Source organism: Embiotoca jacksoni, unplaced genomic scaffold (assembly GCF_022577435.1).
Source record: "Embiotoca jacksoni isolate LCO1_2020_lvr unplaced genomic scaffold, fEmbJac1.0.p SCAF_9, whole genome shotgun sequence".
NCBI lineage: Eukaryota > Metazoa > Chordata > Actinopteri > Embiotocidae > Embiotoca > Embiotoca jacksoni.
In genome coordinates, this window is record NW_027185447.1 from 4,788,515 (window position 1) to 4,808,209 (window position 19,695).

The window sequence follows — 19,695 nt, forward strand, 5'->3', positions numbered from 1 at the left end:
GGAACCTGCTAGCAGAGGATAGTTTCAATCTATCAACCGCTGGGTTATGGGCCCAGCACGCTTCCGCTGCGCCACTCTGCTGTGAATGTCTGAAGATGGGACATGGATCTGTAATCTCTGGCTTTGAAGGACGTCAGTCGACAAAAAAACGGTTAAAATAAAGAAAACTTTGCTTTAAATAAATACCCTGCGTCGTACACAGGGGAATATCAACAACAACAGTTAACCTGTTAGCAGAGGATAGTTTCGATCTATCGACCTCTGGGTTATGGGCCCAGCACGCTTCCGCTGCGCCACTCTGCTGTCAGTCACCCCAGATGGGACTTGAACCCACAATCACTGGCTTAGGAAGCCAGTGCCTTATCCATTAGGCCACCGGGGTTTTGGCAATACAACTAATGAGAGACGAAATAGCAAATTTATCTAAGCACATAAACAGCAGGGAGTAAAGATAGAAATACAAATCCCTGAAAACAGTGACCATGACACAAAAGCAGTGATGTAATGATGCAACAATGGTAGTGCTCAGCACTCTCATTCATGTCTGGGTAATGGACCCAGTGTAGTGTCTCTTCGTGCTTTTGATGGTATCGATCCCCAAGTGGGAATTTAATCCACAAACCTGACGGTCGTTAAAGTCCATTCAAAGAACTGTTGTTGTCTATAAGAAAATACTGAACACAAGAAAGTTTTGCTAGCAGAGGATAGTTTCGATCTATCGACCTCTGGGTTATGGGCCCAGCACGCTTCCGCTGCGCCACTCTGCTGTCAGTCACCCCAGATGGGACTTGAACCCACAATCCCTGGCTTAGGAGGCCAGTGCCTTATCCATTAGGCCACTGGGGCTTTGGCAGTGCATCTATTCAGAGACGAAATAGCAAATTTATCGAGGCACATAAACAGCAGTGAGTAAAGATAGAAATGCAAATCCCTGAAAACAGTGACCATGACACAAAAGCAGTGATGTAATGATGCAACAATGGTAGTGCTCAGCACTCTCATTCATGTCTGGGTAATGGAGCCAGTGTAGTGTCTCTTTGTGCTTTTGATGGTATCGATCCCCAAGTGGGATTTTAATCCACAAACCTGACAAACGTTAAAGTCCATTCAAAGAACTTTTGCTGTCTTTAAGAAAAGACTGAATCCAAGTAAGTTTCACTGGCAGAGGATAGTTTCGATCTATCAATCTCTGGGTTATGGGCCCAGCACACTTTCGCTGCGCCACTCTGCTTTGATTCTTCCAAGATGCGACGTGGATCTATGTTTGCTGGCTTTGAGGGAATACAGCTGACAAAAAAACGCATCTAAAATATTGAAAACTTTGCTTTAAATAAATACCCTACGTCGTACACAGGGGAATAGCAGCAACAAAAGTTAACCTGTTAGCAGAGGATAGTTTCGATCTATCGACCTCTGGGTTATGGGCCCAGCACGCTTCCGCTGCGCCACTCTGCTGTCAGTCACCCCAGATGGGACTTGAACCCACAATCCCTGGCTTAGGAGGCCAGTGCCTTATCCATTAGGCCACCGGGGCTTTGGCAGTGCATCTATTCAGAGACGAAATGGCAAATTTATCTAGGCATATAAACAGCAGTGAGTAAAGATAGAAATGCAAATCCCTGAAAACAGTGACCATGACACAAAAGCAGTGATGTAATGATGCAACAATGGTAGTGCTCAGTACTCTCATTCATGTCTGGGTAATGGATGCAGTGCAGTGTCTCTTCGTCCTTTTGATGGTATCGATCCCCAAGTGGGATTTTAATCCACAAACCTGACAAACGTTAATCTCCTTACGAAAAACTGTTGTCGACTATAAGGAAATAGAGAAGCAAAGAATATTTTTTCTAGTCGAGAATAGTTTCTATCTATCAACCCTGGTTATGGGCCCAGCACGCTTCCGCTGTGCCATTCTTCTGTGAATCTCCCAAGATGAGACTTGAATTTATAATCGCTGGCTTTGAAGGAATTCAGTTGACAAAAAAACATGGCTGAAATACAGAAAACCTTACTTTCAATAAATCCCCCTACGTCCTACACAGTAGACAACTGGCAACAACAAAGAAAATCCCTGCTAGCAGAGGATAGTTTCGATATATCGACCTCTGGGTTATGGGCCCAGCACTCTTCCGCTGCACCACTCTGCTGTCATTCCCCTCACATGGGACTCAAATCAATAATCGCTGGCTTTGAAGGAATTTAGTTGATGGACAAATGTGATTGAAATACTGAAAGGTTGTCTTTTCAATAAATCCCTCCAAATTCTACACATTGAACAACCAGCAACAAAAAACTTACTGCTAACAGAGGATAGTTTCAACCTATCCACTTCTGGGTTGCGGGCCCATCACGCTTCCGCGCTGTGCCTCTCTGCTTCAGGGCCCCCTTGTTGGATCTTGATCGCACAATCCCTGACTTAAGAGGCCAGTGCCCTAAAGCATTGCTGAATCACGGTGCTTCATATCTTCAACTGGCCAGCCTGGGAATTCCTCACCAGATACCTGATGTAAAATGTCGATATAATATGCAATACAGAGATATTCATCAGGAAGTGATATTCTTAAACACTATTGCTGTCAGCAAGTCATTTTGGAAAGATACGAATGCAACATACATTTACCCGAATATAAAAGTCCTGCACTCTATCTTTAAGAAGTTGTGGTCAACAGGGATGGAGGTCTTTTGACTGCCAGAGAGATTTTTTTCTGATTTGTCAAGTGTACTTAGACTTTTAAATACATGCCTGATTACCCCCTAACCCCCACCTGTCTTTTAATGACTAAATCATCAATTATCTTGGTTATTCACTCAAACCCGTTGACTAACACACACGCGCACACGCTTGATTGTAATGAGCCTATTATCCCAGCAGTGATGGTCGTGATTTTCTCTTTATGACCGCTGCATTCAGAATTACACTGTATACACTACACAGTTCGAAAGAACACACACGCTCATAATGTATACCTGAACACAATTACACAAACTACAGTTTCACACACATATAAGCATACTGTATGTAGAGATACAGGTATGTGAACAGATAAAAACACACCACCTATCAAATTCGTAATTTTCACAAGAAAACATATGGAGAATATAGCCTTAATTAGATAGCAAAACTCCATAAATGCCTCAGAGGAGCTGATGCTGCTCTATTAAGTCAGTTGCAATCTATTAACTCACATAGAGGCTTAGTGATGTTTTATTCATACAGCATTCAACAACTTCATGAATTGGTTTGCCGTAGACATTTAATGTAATGAGTCACTGGAGAATACTGGACCTAAATCATATAAGTTTGTTTGCTATGAATGGAAACATTGGCTTTGATAATTCACCTCTATCCTGCTGAGTGGTTGGGATGGCTGTCATCCAGCCATTTAAACTGGTCCTGCTGTTTCTATTCTGTACAAATGTAAACGTAATGAGTCGTTTTCAGATGCATTGTATCAGCATGCAAATTGCTTGGTTATTATACATGGTAGATTAGTTAATCAGTGTCCAGATGCATGTTTGCTCAAGTGGTTGTCTGTAAAATTCTATTTGTTTTTCTTCATAAGGAAATATGTGATGCGCAAATAAAAGCTGCATTTACAATAAATATTCCTTCAAATATTGTATATACATGTACAGTATATATATATATATATATATATATATATATATATATATATGTATTATTTTTAAGAAGGATAATGACAAGGTATTGTCTTGTCATCCACAGAGACAAAAATATAAGCAATTGCTTCTGCACAAAACCCAGATGTGCTGGCTGTTAATAAAGAAGAAAGACATTAAGTAGTTGTGTTGTCTGACACAAATTGTCAGCTGATTTGGGTACTGTTGGCTTCAAGTGAATGCACATAGATTTTTAAAGAACTTGTGTGCTATTTTGAGTATACCAACTTCACCAAGATGCTTCATTGGTTTTAAACCTACTGTTAAGTCTTTCTTTCTCCCCCAATCAGTCTACAGCTCTGTGTATTTCACAATAAATTTGCAGTTGTGTTTTCTGGCTTTTTATAGCATTTTGTGAGCTACCTAAAAGTTTAACAATATTTTTTCTTAACATGTGAAATATATTTTTGTGTTTTAAAAATCTATCTTCGAGAAACATGTGTCAGTATATATAAATTGAATTATCTATCTTTACAGTTGATTTGCATTTCATATACAGCTATGTAGGTTTAGCTACATTACGTAACACTTGCATTTAGTTTTTGGGCAATGCATTGCTGAATTTTGTTTTTAAAAGATTAGTTCTCAGGAACACACATTTATGTGCCTGTACTTTTTCAGCTGTATTTATACAGTATTTCGGATAATAAGGCAAGCTAATCATAATCATAGGTATATTACTAACAGATATACAGTTAATGTTAAGGCCAAGAAGGAAAAGAAGAGAAACCTGGCTCCTGCATGTGTTTTGTTCTTGTGGCTGGTGTATATCACTCACCTCCCTATTCTTTCTCCGGCCTCACCTTTCTCTTCCCCATGTGTACTAATAAAGCACAAAAGCCTTCATAGCGATATTAAAAATCAAGAGATATTTCATTATTCATCTATTCTTTCAGATCTGTTTCTATCTAGGCCAGTGCTTTCCAGGCTCTGGGCTGAGGATGTTGCTGAGATGTGGATTTCACTGGGACGGCACAGAATCAGGATATTCTCTATTATTAATTTTAATAGAACCAGTCCCCAATGATGATGCTGCCATTACTTGTCACTGCTGAAGTCAAATGAGAGCTGCTTGCTCATCGCACACTTCGGATATGACTCAACTAAGACAGCCTTTTTTTTCTCTGGAAGAAGTCTTTAATTTGATAGCTATTTGAAGACTAATTTGGCAAACTATAAAGCATTGCTGTATTCTTAAAAAAAAAAACTTCTCTGCTGTTTAAAATGACTTTCCCAGAATATTTGGAGGACTTGATTCGATATTCCTGCAACCAAATTTACTTCTACTTTTTATGATATTAAAAACCCAGATTAGGGGCTTGGTACTTGAGGGTTTTCGCCTCTTTGTGGACAAAGACAGTAAAAGGAGTCTAATTACACCCTTGCTTTGGCAACAACAACCCCTGACAACAGTGGACATGCTTTAAATTTACCCTCGAGAGGTTTCTGGTGTTAATATCAGAGGCTATCTTTAGCCTGAAGTCTGTAATTAAGCAAAAATCCGCAAGCTTCATATTTCTTCCATTTCCCTTAAGTATTAATTTGCTCTAGTCAGACCTGCCGTCAGTGATGTAGAGCTGAGTTTCTTCTCCCTCCTGCCTGGTTCATACTGTGTGTCAGCATTTCTTTTCAATATAGAGATGTGAGAAAAATTTGCAGTTCTGTAATTCAGGTGCTGTTTACAGGTGACCAGGGAATTTAACTGTTTTCTACCATGTCAGAGTGATGTAAAATGGCTAAAATAAAAACAGAAAAAGTAGCCAACATTATTTTAATGAGCTGACTCTTCAGAGCAAATTCATCATTATGTCGTGACCAGAAAAAGTTTTAGTCACCCCCACTTACATTACATTTCATTTAGCTGAAATGTAATGTAAGTGGGGGTTACTTAGGGTGTGTTGTGCAGAAGAATATTGCTCACAGCATTCCTTTCACTTTCACATTAGGGAATTTAAACCACAAAGGCACACTTGACTTGTGTTGGCTTTCTGGAAGTCAGAAGCAGATGGGCTCAACAGTGCTAAGACTGACCCTGACCATTAGTTTCCTCATTAGCTGTAGATTAGGGCAGGCAGGATGAGGGTGTGTGTAGATGTAGCGGATACTCAGAGGTTCATTTGTAATTGTCGGCGGAAATCTATATTTGTGTTTACCATGAACTTATATCTCTTATAAAGAAATTTGGCTGCAAAATAGATTTGTGGTCCCAAGTTTTGATGTCTGTTTGAGAAACACTTTGCATTTGTCAGCGATTCAATGTCTTGCTGAAAAGCACTTGTGTTTATTCTTGTTGTCAAGAACCTTGGTTTTCACTATGAAAAATAGTTTTTTGAACTAAAAGCCTCTAAATGGCATTTGCCTTTACTACAAAATAAATTTTTAATTTGACTGCAAAGACAGTGGATTGACCAATCGAGTGCTAGAAAACATTAGCACTACATGTACACGAGCACAAAACATCTGATCTCCAACCTTTGATGTCTCCGATGTGATGTTCACATGGCTGCTTATAGAAGACGAAACCACAAGAATTTGATTTTGTCTGTTTTGTCAGTGATGGAAAGATCAGACATGTGCCGCAAAAGGTTGGAAGTCTGACTTCCTTTTCCTGTTTGAAAAAAATAGAGGGTGTACAGTGGCATATAGTGGGTTTTATCATCTGGCCTGCCTTTGAAGCGAAAGAGATTTTGACTCTCACTTATAGACTATAACTTAATGGAGACATCATGACTACCCATAACCTTCACAGGACAGCTATTTTTTTTCAAGGCTGCCCATTTTTAAAACATAGAGATGTCATTATTGCCCATTTTTCCAAAGCAAATGTCCAGGAAGCACACCATATGTCTAACATGCTTTGAGGCTGAGCCAAGAAGTAAAAGCCACAGAAAATGTGAAGGCTGCATCTTTCACTATGTGACCATATATAATCGCTAGCAAAGTGTTGACTTAACCCTTATGTGAAATCCCTGCTGATGATTTTGCTGCAGAGGGTAATAACAAGTCTGTGAGGGAGCACGGTTGTGATTTTCTTGAGAATCTTGTCACCAGTCCTGGCCACTATGGGCGATTGTTTCCTCTTGGGACGAGGCCACTGCAAAGTCCTAAACATCAAGTTTTAGCCTCAGCAGCATAACACAGATGTCATACTGACTCAACGAATCTAAAACTCTGCAGTCAAGTTTATTTTTATATATTTGGATGCCAGGTTGAAAAAAAGAATACATCTCCAAATATCAGTTCGGGTTTTTGCTATTTATGCCAACTAAATCCTCCTCTGCATTTATTCATTAGGAGTGGGAACATTCTCCTAAATCTGAAAACTATGCTTACAGGGTCAAAAAAATTATTGTTCTTGTGTGAGATGATACAATCTTTGCTTTGCAACAGTAGTTATTGTTGAGGGAGATTTTTGCTCTCAGTGCAACAAGTCGTCTTACCTAAGAAGCATATGAGTGTCTTGGTAAAATGAAGAAAAAATACTGACCAGGAAACTGACCAGCTATAGCTGCTCATCGAAATTGTGTAGCCATGAGCGTTAAACCAACAACATTGCTGTGCAGTGGGCAGCTCCCATGCAAGACTGCAACGTGTTCTCAGCGACACTTCTCTCAGATAAATAAAAAAGTGAAAAAACAAATGAGATTAAAAATAAACAGTAAATAGACTAATGTGTGCAGTGTAGCAACCCATACCAAACAGTCTGATGATGATGATGATGATGAATCATCATTTGCGCTAAAGTCAAAGGTCAAGCTGTCCACGTGGGTCTGGTCTGTCGGTGACACGGTCCAGACATAATGCGTCTGTGTTTTGGCTGTAATTCTGCTGTGGTATGTGTGTGTGTGTGTGTGTGTGTGCATGCATGTGTGTGTGTGTGTGTGTGTGTTTGTGTGGGTGTGTGCGTGTGTGGACATATGTTTAAATGCGGGAGAAGATTTAAGAGTGTGGAACAGTAAAAGGTAATAAGTAGAAAACTAGTTTGTGTGTATATTTTGGTATTTTATAGGACAGACTCCATACAATACTGGCGAGTACTCCCCACAGGAGGTGATGAACTTGACAGATTGCAAGATGATTCCCATTATTTTGCAAAAGTAGGTATAATGACCGAATGAGTGACATTACCAGCATCAGAGTACAAATATCAGTCCAATAATGGTCCAATTTGAAGTCTTGGTGGGTTTTTGAAATTGTATTTGTATTCTGTGAAAGGCATTATAGCGGTAGACACTTAATTCTGCATCTGGAACATTTCACAATGCCTCAACGGAGAGACGAGCATGTTTATTGTGGATTCTGACTTTCGCAGCAGGAGTTTAAGGCACCAGGAACACCGACTTTAACACAGTCAGACACTTTGTGAACGACAGAAAGATAGAAAGCAGCGTGATGTCGGCATAAAAGAGAAAAACAGAGACCGTGAGATTTTATAACTGACGCACGCACGCACGTCGACGTGTTTTAGAAAGTATTTTGTGCGTGCACGTACTCGTGCATGTCTCCCCATGAGTGCCCATCTGTGTGCCTATGGGCTTTGTTCCCAGGCTTCCGCAGGCCTCCCACTGTAATTGCACCAGTAATTGGTGAAGTGATAACCCCATTTCCACAGGAAATGTGCCCCGGTTTCCTCGCCCCCGCCAACGCTACCCCCCCTCTGGTGGCGCAGCCAACAAAGTCCTCCCCCTGGGAACGTTGCACCAGACAGCTAAAGTTCCCTAGAGCTCAGGGAGTAGACAAACACACGGACAAAGACAGACACAGAAAGAAAGCTAGACACATGTGTAGCATACAAAAACACTCACATGGACAATGCTTTAGGCTGAGAGAATAATTGGATAGATTGATGATAACTGTAACGTGTGTGTGTGTGTGTGTGTACGCAGCAAAAAGTGGTGTGTCTGGGTGTAGAAAAGAAGCACCTATAAAACACTAGAAAAATAACAAAGTTGGACTCCCATGAGTGAGATAACGATTGTAACAGCAACTTGATTCTTTCATCACCCTTTTTTCATTTTGATCTTGTATGTCACTCATATTTCACTGTGCGAATACAAACTCTTGCAAAGCTTACAGAACTATTCTTCAATTTTACTTCAAATATGTTGCAAGTTCTGCACTCAGGTGGGAAAGTTTCTTCTGTAAAACTTGTCACTCTTTATAAACTGTGAAATAAACCAGGACCACCTGCTTGCTAATGAAATCAGCACACATCCTACCTGTCCACTGGTGTTCAGACCAGATCGCCCTGATCTGGTTTTGTGATGGCAGCATGGAAAAGCTGTGCTGACGTCCACCGTGACAAATGCCAAATGGATTATTTTCTGTCTCACTGCTTTCCTCTTGTTCCTGTTGCTGTGATGTGCCTGCACCTTGGCTCCCAGCCTCAGTTTAACAGTCACAGTCAGTCAGAGCTGGTCATGTCCACAAGAGGACACCTCGGACATCAGCGAGGAGAAAACTCTGACACGAACAAAGAAATCTTTTGAGACCGTTCAGTTTTGAAATTGTATTTATTTTGTGTATTGGTTTCTTGTCAAATAACAAGCAACACTTCCTATCACGTCCCAAACTGCCATTGAACATTATTTCCAAAAGACGCTCCCTGACAGGGACAGTTCAGTGGGTACGGACAGAGCAAGGTGCTGTGATCTTCATGGCTCATGGCTGTAAAGAATGGAAGCGCTGCAGACCTCATTGTACAAAGGAGTAAACATTAGTTCCACGAGTATTAAATATTTAGTGGTGTTCCTCAGTTAGTAACCATCTTGTGTGTGAGTTTTTGGTTGAACATCTGTAGAACTGTTGCTATGGTTACTTGAAACTTAGTGTGGGCTGAGCACAGATTTAAAAATATTGTCAATAGTTTAATTTTAGACATCGGATAGTCTACTTTTTCATTTAATTACATTTATTCATAGTGTTTGAGACTTTTTCTTTTTCTTTTTTATTGCCTCTGAAGACACATAAACACATAAACACAGCAGGTTATTGCGACTGTCACTCTTTACAGTCTTTACGTCACTGCACTCTGTCTGCATCAGTCTGCACACCGTAGCCATAAATCCTGATATCCATAACTGCTGACCTATCTAGAGGAATGGGAGTAGACTGTAATGAATTTAAAATCACTGTTTTGTATCATATGATTGTCGACTGCATTGCACACCGAGGAGCAAATGACATTACGCACACAGAGCTGATCATTAATTTAAAATCAGCCTTGGTTTTCTGCATCAGGCTTCTTAGCAAATAAAGAACTGGCTGTACATTTCTGTTTTTGTGCATCTTTATGTAAAGTACTTATGTGGAAAAATAGCACACAGCAGATTTAATGCAAGGATGTACAGTTGCCTCACATTTGATCATTAAAATGATCATCATCATTTAGTTTACCAAAATGTATGGAGTCTTTTTACTCGTGTGCAGGTGTGTTCGAGAATGCCAGCACACAGATGCAATGCTGTGTGTGTGGCGGTGGCGGGAGGGGGGCGGGTGGGGTGGGTGGGGTGGGGGCGGGGGGGAGGGGGGTGGGGGTGTTGTGCAATGCAGGAATGTTCTTAGCTGTATCACACGCCACACATTTACTCTAATCACATCGAGGTCCATCAGAGCTCCCATGACCAGCAGACTTTAATCTAATGTTCACCCTGGATAAACATATCTGCGCGCCCACAGAGACACACATGCGCATCCACATTAATAAACAGTACATAAATAAAATCACTCCTATTGTAAAACATGGAGGCAGATGTTTGCACTAATATAAAGGGACTATTCATGCAACTTTTTCAGTGCGTGTGTGTCTGTGTGTGTGCGTGCATGGAACCGCAGGATTATGTTTTAGCATGTCTGTTCTTTTACATCTTAACCTTCTCCGTCTTTGATTCCAAGTGACAGGGGTCAGAGGTCAATTGGCTCCGATCAGCGGTCATGACCCTCATTGACCTTCCTGTCAACGTGACGCTGATAAGAGTGGCTGCACTCACCAAGTGTGTGTGTGTGTGTGTGTGTGTGTGTGTGTGTGTGTGTGTGTGTGTGTGTGTGTGTGTGTGAGCATGCAAGTGTGTATGCTGTGTGTGGAGGTTGAACAGATTGTGCTGCTTTCATGGACCAAAAGAAGAAAGTTCATTTTGCTATTACATTGACCTTTTTTTTTTAATCATTTCTACTTTTACCTGTTTTACACTGATGGGACAACTTTTGATAACATGAGACAAGTGTGTGCTACTTCCAGAATAAAAAAAAAACTGCTAGAAATGTGCAAGATTGATTTTCAACCACACATTCCTTCTACAGAGATCCAATTTTGCACTATACTAACTAGGATCCACCACACTTCTATCAAAATAAAAGAGAAGTGGCTGTTTTAAAAGGTCTCTGTTTTGCTACACCTGGAAGGAGTCAGCTCCAACTATTGTAAAAATTAAAACTGATTTGCGATGAAAACTTCTCACAAATCTGAACTTACATTTTTCTGCATTTTGTAAAATGGCATCTGTATTATGAGCACTAGCTGGAAGATGAAAGTCAGTGAATATTATAGAAGTGATTATATGGACTATGTCAAACTAAGCTACAGGATAGTTTGAGAATGAAATGATCAATTCTGAAGAAAAATACAGAGAAGTACGTTATATTTGCCAGCTTCTTCAAAGTAGGCAATTATATATATATATATATATATATATATATATATTATTATATCTTTACTCCGACACCAGTTTCTCCCATAATATAAAGTTACATCTCATATTTTTCCGACGTTCTTTGCTTTTTGTCCGCCTCTTTATGTGCCACATGACAACTTCCAGCTTAGTAACACATTGTTCTCCCAGTTCCCAGAGCCGAGAGACGTTTAAAAAAAAAAAAAAAAAAAAAAAAAAAAAATCAATTTTAATTCAGGAGTTTCTGAGACGGGTGCAGAGTTGGAGAACAGATTGCCTCTGGGTCGATATAATCACCACAAACAGCCACCGATGAACGCTGAAACGCTTTCACTTTGATTTCTGAAAGCATCCATTCAGAAGGTTTTTGCGGACTGTGAGGTGGATTGATTGAATTTTCATGACTGTGCTTGGTTGATAAAGGCCGGAGATTCAAGTCTTGCCAGGTGTGTGTGTTTGTTTGTGTTAACATCCTGTTGAATGCTGTTAACGACAGATCACAGACAGGCTTCGAAGCACACATGGGGCTTGTATCGTGAAATATCTGTAAATGCGCGTGTTCAGTGGCATGTATGAATGTGTGTGTGGGTGTTTGTGCCCTTCCATTAACTAAATGGCTTCGATGTCTTGGAAAAACACTCCATTATCCCAAACTGCCCTGTGTGTTGTAGCCAAAGTGTTGATTAGAGGTGTGGGCCAAATCATTCATCTGTGTGTGTGCTGTGTGAGAGATGGGTGGTGGTGGTGTTTGGGGGGGAGGGGGAGGGGGGGCAGCAAGGCTAAGAGACACCCCTCGACACACCACACACCACCCCTCACAAATTATGTCAGCCTGGTTGCTGTTACCAAGGCAACTGTCCCAAGAGTTAGGGTGGGGTGGGTGCAGCTGGTGTTTCATGACTGAGTCAGGGGTGTGTGTGTGTGTGTGTGTGTGTGTGTGTGTGTGTGTGTGTGTGTGTGTGTGTGTGTGTGTGTGTGTGTGTGCAGGGTTAAGAAAAGAATGTGCTTTTTTTTCATACTGAATAAGAGCCATTCATCGTTGTGAGGTCAAGATGTTTGACTGGGGCAAAGTTTTCTAAAAATTTTGGGTATGCATGTGTGTGTGTGTGTGTGTGTGTGTGTGTGTGTGTGCGTGTGCGTGTGTGTGTGTGTGAGTGAGTGTGTGATATTGTGCAGGATAAAGAAAGAAAGACAGAGTTTTAACCAAACTGTCAGACTGGTTTGGTATGTTTGAGTGTGTGTGGATGATAGATTTGTTTCAAAATTCAACATGTGCTGCTGACCCATCGATTGCGCCAACCTTTCACCTTTGCAAATGTATTACGTCTGCATTTATCTGTGTGTGAGTGTCTGTCGACAAAACCACTCTCAGTTCCCTCTTGCAGATCTGAGTCTCATCCTCCTGGCTATAATGCTGATTTGATGAACTCAAAAGTGAATGTGTGAGCTGTATTTCAGCCTCTCTGACCCAACAGGATCTCGTGACGGTAACAGACGCTGAATGTTGCTGGTGTTTTCACTGCAGAGGTGGTTTCACATTCAATTAGTCTGCGTTCTTCCCTTCATATTGAATTAAGCAAGGTCACGGCGCTCTTGTGGCGTGCGCACTGTAATTCAGATGAAGTGCTGGATGCTTCAGCAGGCAGAGCAAGGCGTGAATTCCACCGGGGTTTGGTTCCCTGTGAAGAGGTTGGCTCTCAGAAACGTCCTTCCTTCAAATGGAAGCTGTGAAGTTGAGAAGTTCAGTACATACTGTATGCTTGGAATTCAAGTAGTTTCAGCCTTGAAAACACAGTTGATGATTAATTACTTGTAAAGAGACCATTTTCTGCATTTTAAAATTCAGTGGCGTGTTTAGGAAGGATTATGGTGCTAACGTGAACACAACCGCATTTGAAAGCACCACGGGACTTTTTCAAGACTTGAATCTCACGGACGTTATAAAGGATAATTGTTGCATTTCACTGAGGTGTTTTTGGGTAGTAGTTTTGTAGATGCTGGCTCACTTGATTGGTTTCCTGGGACACCTGCAGTAAATAGAATGAAGTCATCATTACCATTGAGATAAAAAGGTCTTTTGGAGTGTCTATCAATGATTTGAATGACAGATGTTTTCTGTTTAGAGATTCTAACTCATACGTGATACTATGATTGAAACTTGTGCTGAGAAGAAAACAGCAGAAGGATTCGAGGCAGTCTACCTTTTGAAAAATTATGTAAAAAGTACCAGTGACTTGGAGCTTTGTAACAGATGAAAGTCTGTCCTTGTCTTTTGTGACATGCACATCAACATGTGCTGTCAATTTTAATGTAAAAAATGTTATGCCCTCTGTGTAATCAAAAAAGTATAATTGTCATTATCTTCTCCTAAAACTTGCTTATCGTAAGCTGCTTAACTTCTTGTATAATTGTAAATTATATAATTGTATAATTGTAAATTATACCAGTAGAGACAAGTTCTGTACATTGTTCACTCAAGGGCATACATCACCATTTCCTTCAGGGAATAGGAAAGTAATGTGCTGTCTTAGTTGACATTGATTACAAATAAATCTTGCAAGCAGGTTGCAAAAGTCTGGAACAGATTTGTTTCTCACAACCACCCTTTGGCAGCATTAACATTAGTTGTCACAACATTTTAGTGTTGAAATGCAGCGCTAAGACGTGGGGCATCGGCTTATCTGTGCTAGACACAGATTTACTGAAGAGTTTAGGTATTTGGATGATCAAAGCTAACCAATCAGTTAATTTGAAGTTCAATCTGAACCACTCAGGTGAAAATGAGTTTGACGTTTTCCCCAAAGACGTTTCCTTTGTGAACCGTCCAGTTGTTCACATTGTACAAGAATTGTTTGGAACAAAGTTCTACATCACTGAAGCAAAAACTTTGTACAAAACAAACACCAAAGTCTTGGTTTTGTTGAGTCCGTCGGTCTGCTGATGCTCCCTCTGGGATGAATGAAGCCCAGATCAGTGTGAAGCAAAACAATTCACTCTCTGACCGTTGGCTGAATGTTAACAATGCATCCAGGGAGATTTTTCACTTTAGCTGAAGTATAAGTTTCTACCAACTACCGCTAGTCTGCGAGACCATTCCTCTCCGACTTTGACTGTTTCTCTGTTTTCTCTCCATTTCCATTGAGTAATGTCTCGTTCTCTTTTTCTGTATTCATTTCTCAACTCTTTTCTACTCACTGTCAGCATGTTGTGGTTCCTCTAATTTCTGTCTCCAGCTTTGCACTCTCTTTCTTCACTGCCTTTTTTTCCACGACTCTCTACCTTTCCTCCTTCTTGTCAATTTTTCCTCCTGCTCCTCCTCTCTTCTCCCACTGCCGCTCCATCATCCCTGCTCTTTCCGTCACCCATCATCCATCCAATAATCATTTTTCACCTTGTCATCATTGCATTTTTCTCATCTCGCCTCCTGCCTCTTGCTCTCTAACCCACCTTCTCCTCCTCCTCCATCCACCAATCCATCCATCATTTTTCACTTTGATATTACTCTACGATTTTCCATCACGCTCTCAGCTACTCTTCCCCTTCATCTTACTTCCTCACTTGATTCCACTTCCTCCTCAATCCACCCACGTGTCCATCATTCGCCTCGCTGTGCCATCGCAACACGATTGTTATGGGCACGCTCTCCTCTCTCATCAACATTGACCTTTCTCGCCCAATCCCCATCTGTCTTTCCTCTTCTTCCTGCTCATCCTCATCAACCCCTCAATATTTATTCCTTTCTTCCATCAGGATTTCTTTCAACCTGTTCTCCTCCTTTTGCCCCCTCCCACCTCCCTCCCCGTTTCGTCTGTCAATCATCGTGTCGTGTTTTGACGGTTTTCTCATTCTCATCTCGTAGCTGTCGTCACCCATCAGACCGTTTTCATCTGGTTGTCATTTTGCCATGTCATTTTTCTCATCTCCTTCCCCCCCATCCCCCCCAAACACACACCCTCCTTCTCTCCTTTGTTTGTTATTTTACTGTCCCACATTTATTTGTGTTATCAAGTGTTTAAAACAATGTAGCAATGCAACATATTGTTCACATTTCATAAATTTCAAAATGAAAGTGGACTTAAAGCATTTTGTCACATTTTGAATTAGAGGTGAAAAAAATTATGTCCATTGGAAATGGGAAAAAAACACATGGAAATCAACTACTATTTAAATAACAAAAATATCAATAGGTGTAATATTGCTTTTTGGAAAAAGTAAGTACACCTTTGGCATTAGAAGCTAGTATTGCCCCCGTTAACAGAAATATCTTGCATAGTTGTCCACCAGTCCCTGACTTTGGCTTGCTCTCATTTTTTGCCACTTTTCCATGGAAAATTCCTTCGTTTCTTGGATACTGTCAGTTTCAAATCCTCTAACAATATCTCCTCAGGATTCAAATTTTATAGGCCGGTCCGTAACCCTCCATTTCTTCTTTTAGAGCCGGTCCCCTAGTGGATTTCTCAGTGTGCTCAGGATCATTATCCTGTTGAAAGGTCCACCTGTGGTTCTGCTTCATCTTTCAGACAGATGGCCTCAAATTATCTTCAAGCATTCTTTGATATGCTGCAGAATTATTAGTTGAATCAATGACTGCAAGCTGCGCAGTCCCTGAGGCAACGAAGCAACCCCAAACCAAAAAAACTTCCACAACTGTCCTTCACAGTTGGTATGCAGCTCTTCTATTGGAAAGTTTAAATTTTTTCAAAAGGCATGGCCTGTGCCTATATGTAAATTGGCAAACTGTAGTTTGGCTCTGAAGTTCTTTTTGGACAGTAAAGACTTTTTCCTCCCTGGTCAAATTAATTTTCTTTCTGATTCTCGATGCTCTTTGACAACAGTTTCAAAGTTATCTACAGATGCTGTGATGAAATTTTTTTGTTTTTTTTTGTTTTTGAGAATTCTTTTTGCATCAAACAATCTGCTCTTTGGCTCAATTTGCTGGCGCAGTCGGTCCTGGATGTTTGAAATCTAGACCGCTTGTTGATGATTTTCCTTCAAGTGGGATGATTTATTTCAAATAATTTGGAGATTTTTTTCAATCCCACACAAGACTCATGGGCAACCACATGGTTCTTATGTAAAGGCCTTAAAGAACTGCTTAAATCTTGGCATGATGACGTCACAAACTACGATAGGAAAGAGAACACCAGACCATAAATGTCAGAGGTTTAAACAAGACAGGCTGCAACCTGTCAATCTCTTAAGAGGAGCTAATCATTAGCACCTAATCTGGTACTCCTGACTCCAATATTGTGGATTTGAAGGAGTGATAAATGTGGGATGTGCTTATTTTTTTCCCATGAGACTGATCTGTTTTTATTCATCTATTTGAATTATGAGAATAATTAGAAAGTGCCAATTTTATGTCATTTGAGTTTTGCAACTTTATTTATGGTACGTTGTTTCTACGAGGATAAATTGTTTATCTGTCCAAATATGTTGTAAAAAAAAAAAAAGTCAACAATTTACATAACACATGACTGTACATAACAACCAGTAACTGTAAACAAGGGTCACATGGGCTCACAGCATGAATCTTCTTAATTGGGCACAGTTATGGAAACCTGTCTTCCCTCCATGTTACAAAGTTTGATGAAATTGGATGAGATCCAAAAAAGTCTAATTCAGGTTCCCATCATTTCAGTGAAGTATGTTGGACTTGTCTGTTATCAGTTAAAAGCAAATAAAGAAATGCCTTAATACAAACTTCAAGTTGCAAAACACATGCATGAACAAGCAAAACAAAATCATATTTGAGGCAATTGAATGAGTATGCAACTGAAACCCTAAAAATATATTGTCTCCAGAGTGGTGGATGATTCAATTTAAAAAAGCTTATTTTAGAAGAAGTCCAACATACAAGTAAATTGATTTATTCTAAAATAAGCTTTTTTTTAAATTGAATTATCCATTATCTGAGTCTTGTCTGAGTTGAAATAGCTCAGACGTCATTCCAGCCAGCTCCTCCTGGGACATGCAGAGGAGTTTCCAGATCAGGCCAAATATGTACATCCTCCAGTATGTTCACAGTCTGCCCATGGGTGTCCCTCTTCTGGGATGTGCCTGAAATACCATTTTCACAGGGAAGATACTGTGAGTCTTCCTGTTCAACATGTAAAGAAAAGGATTTTCCAATTCACTCCAACACAATACAAAGTTTTCATTGTTCAGTATTCTGTGTTGTGGTGCAAACTGATAGCTTTTAGTTGCACTAGCTTAATAAGTTAGCTCAGCATTGCTTTATATTTTGGCCTTTAGATGTCAACATCTATTTCCAAAACATTTGCATTATGGGGCTTTTTATTTTCTGCAAATCTGCTTTTTCAGCAGATCAGTGTGGGTTTCTGGTGTCACCACAGTCTTAAATATGCTTCAAATATGCTACGGATGGCCTTTCCCCCACCCCAGTCTGCTGTTCACCATTTCTATATCTGTCCTTGCATTTTATATGCAGTCTGTCATAGTTTCACAGTCTTTCATGGAAAGATCCCTGGCATCCCAACAGCGTCCCACTTCTCTCTTTGTTTGTCAGCCTCTCCATTTTGCCGTTTTTTCTTTCTCTTCCTGTGTCCTCATCTTTCCTGAACTGTATTCTGTTAAACCCACATGTCAACGAACATGATACAGTGTCTAGCCTTTCAAAGAACAAATACAAGAAAGAGTTGAAAAATATTTGGACCCTTTCATCACTTCTTTCAAGGATCCCACATCTGCTCCAGTCTGCTGCAGTTTAGATAATTGGGAGTTTCCATGTGCTTGAAGAGACATGGCCGTTTGACCGTTTGGTAAAAATTCAGAGAACAATGACTTGATTGTCATGTAATGATTTGTGTCAGCAAATGGATTTAAGTTTTGATGGACACATTTTTGCTTATTTTGGCTGTAAATGTTGTGGGCAAAGCAAAGGTTACCATGAGGAGAAGTTTTATCTTTGTGCATTATAACTTTTAAATAACTTCTTCAGCAAAAGGATGTTTGCTCTTTGTCCTTTCTTTCTAAATCAAACTTTGAAATGACACAAACTGTCACAACACATATTGACAATTCAGTCTTTTGTTACAAAGATCAACAGGTTTTAACTTCATCAGATTGCTTTGTAAACTGATTGGGACAAATTACTCAGCATCCCATTCTGTGCCAACATAAAAACAAATTATTAAGCTTCCTTTCACAAGTTGCATTTGCAGTTGATTGGTTAACATTATTCAGTGCCTCCGGTGTTATTCCAGGATTTAATGTTCGATTCTCACAGAGTTTACCATGCCAGAGATCCACACTCTAATTGACGTGAACTGAACTATATAGTGCGCGAAAAACTTCAGAGCTCTGAGTCAGTTCAGATTTAACTGCTTGAAGAGACAAACTGTGTGTCTGAGAGGTGTTATCCATCACTGCCAAGGAAGTAGCAGCACATGAACGTGCACCTCTTCAACATTCCCAAACTATCCTCGAGAATTTTAACAAAACTGAGTTTGTTCCCGTTGTAAAGGATAATAAGTCGACCAATATTGTGTGCCAGCTCTACACTGAAGAACGATGTTCATGAATTAGAAACTGGATTGTTATCCGGTATGTCCCAGTTCATCTTTGGCTTTGGTTTAAACTTTAAAATTGTGCATGTTGACTATTTGGTATCATTTGGTATAAAGTATTGCAGAGCAGCCGGTTGATAAACAAGAAGATCGTATGTGAAGTATACTAACATTGTGGGCCAATTTTCTGCGCTTTTAAGTTGAAACAGGTTCTATAAGCTCTTTCTACTTCTCACTACTATTTAGAGCAGCCAACGTGTGAAGCTATGCCTGGTGTTGCTTTAAAGCCTATATATGTTTTTGCTTTTAGCTTCGCTAGGCCGATGCCAACTCCAATACACTGAATAAAACTTGGCAGCTACAACATAAAAGTTAACACAAGACAGACGGACGTGCAATTTCTGTCCTTGCTCCGATATCGGATGATCTCCTGCACCATAGTTCTCATCGTTTACATGGTGCAACAGTGTAATCATTTAAAAATATGTAATCTGCGTGTTCGTTATCTGTTGCTTTCAGAAGGGCTTGTTATCATATGGTCTATCTGGAGCTCAGGTCCAGTGTTTCTGTGCGTACGTGTGTGTCTGTGTTTGTTTATTCACAAAAGATACATTATAGTTTCTTTGTTTGATGCCAGGTGATAACAAAAATCATGCAGCAAGACAGACAACCGACAGTGTCCTAGATACTACAGGTGTCGGAGACTTTGTCTTTGTCCAATATGTCAGTTCATCTATGGCAATAACTTGCGTCATAGCATTATCGTTGCATTATTTATTTTTGTTGTTGTTTCTTGTTTCGACCGGTTGCGGTGACGG

The 19,695-nt window shown here is 40.2% G+C and overlaps 1 protein-coding gene and 3 non-coding genes across 4 annotated transcripts in view; 1 reads left to right on the forward strand and 3 right to left on the reverse strand.

Annotated features, from left to right (window-relative positions):
• sema3h (sema domain, immunoglobulin domain (Ig), short basic domain, secreted, (semaphorin) 3H) overlaps positions 1–19,695 on the forward strand; it is a 70,860-nt gene that overhangs the window by 11,579 nt on the left and 39,586 nt on the right. The gene's annotated exons all lie outside the window — the stretch shown is intronic.
• trnar-ccu (transfer RNA arginine (anticodon CCU)) lies at positions 310–382 on the reverse strand. Its single transcript has one exon. It is a non-coding gene; the product is annotated as a tRNA-Arg (tRNA).
• trnar-ccu (transfer RNA arginine (anticodon CCU)) lies at positions 774–846 on the reverse strand. The gene has a single exon. It is a non-coding gene; the product is annotated as a tRNA-Arg (tRNA).
• trnar-ccu (transfer RNA arginine (anticodon CCU)) lies at positions 1,462–1,534 on the reverse strand. Its single transcript has one exon. It is a non-coding gene; the product is annotated as a tRNA-Arg (tRNA).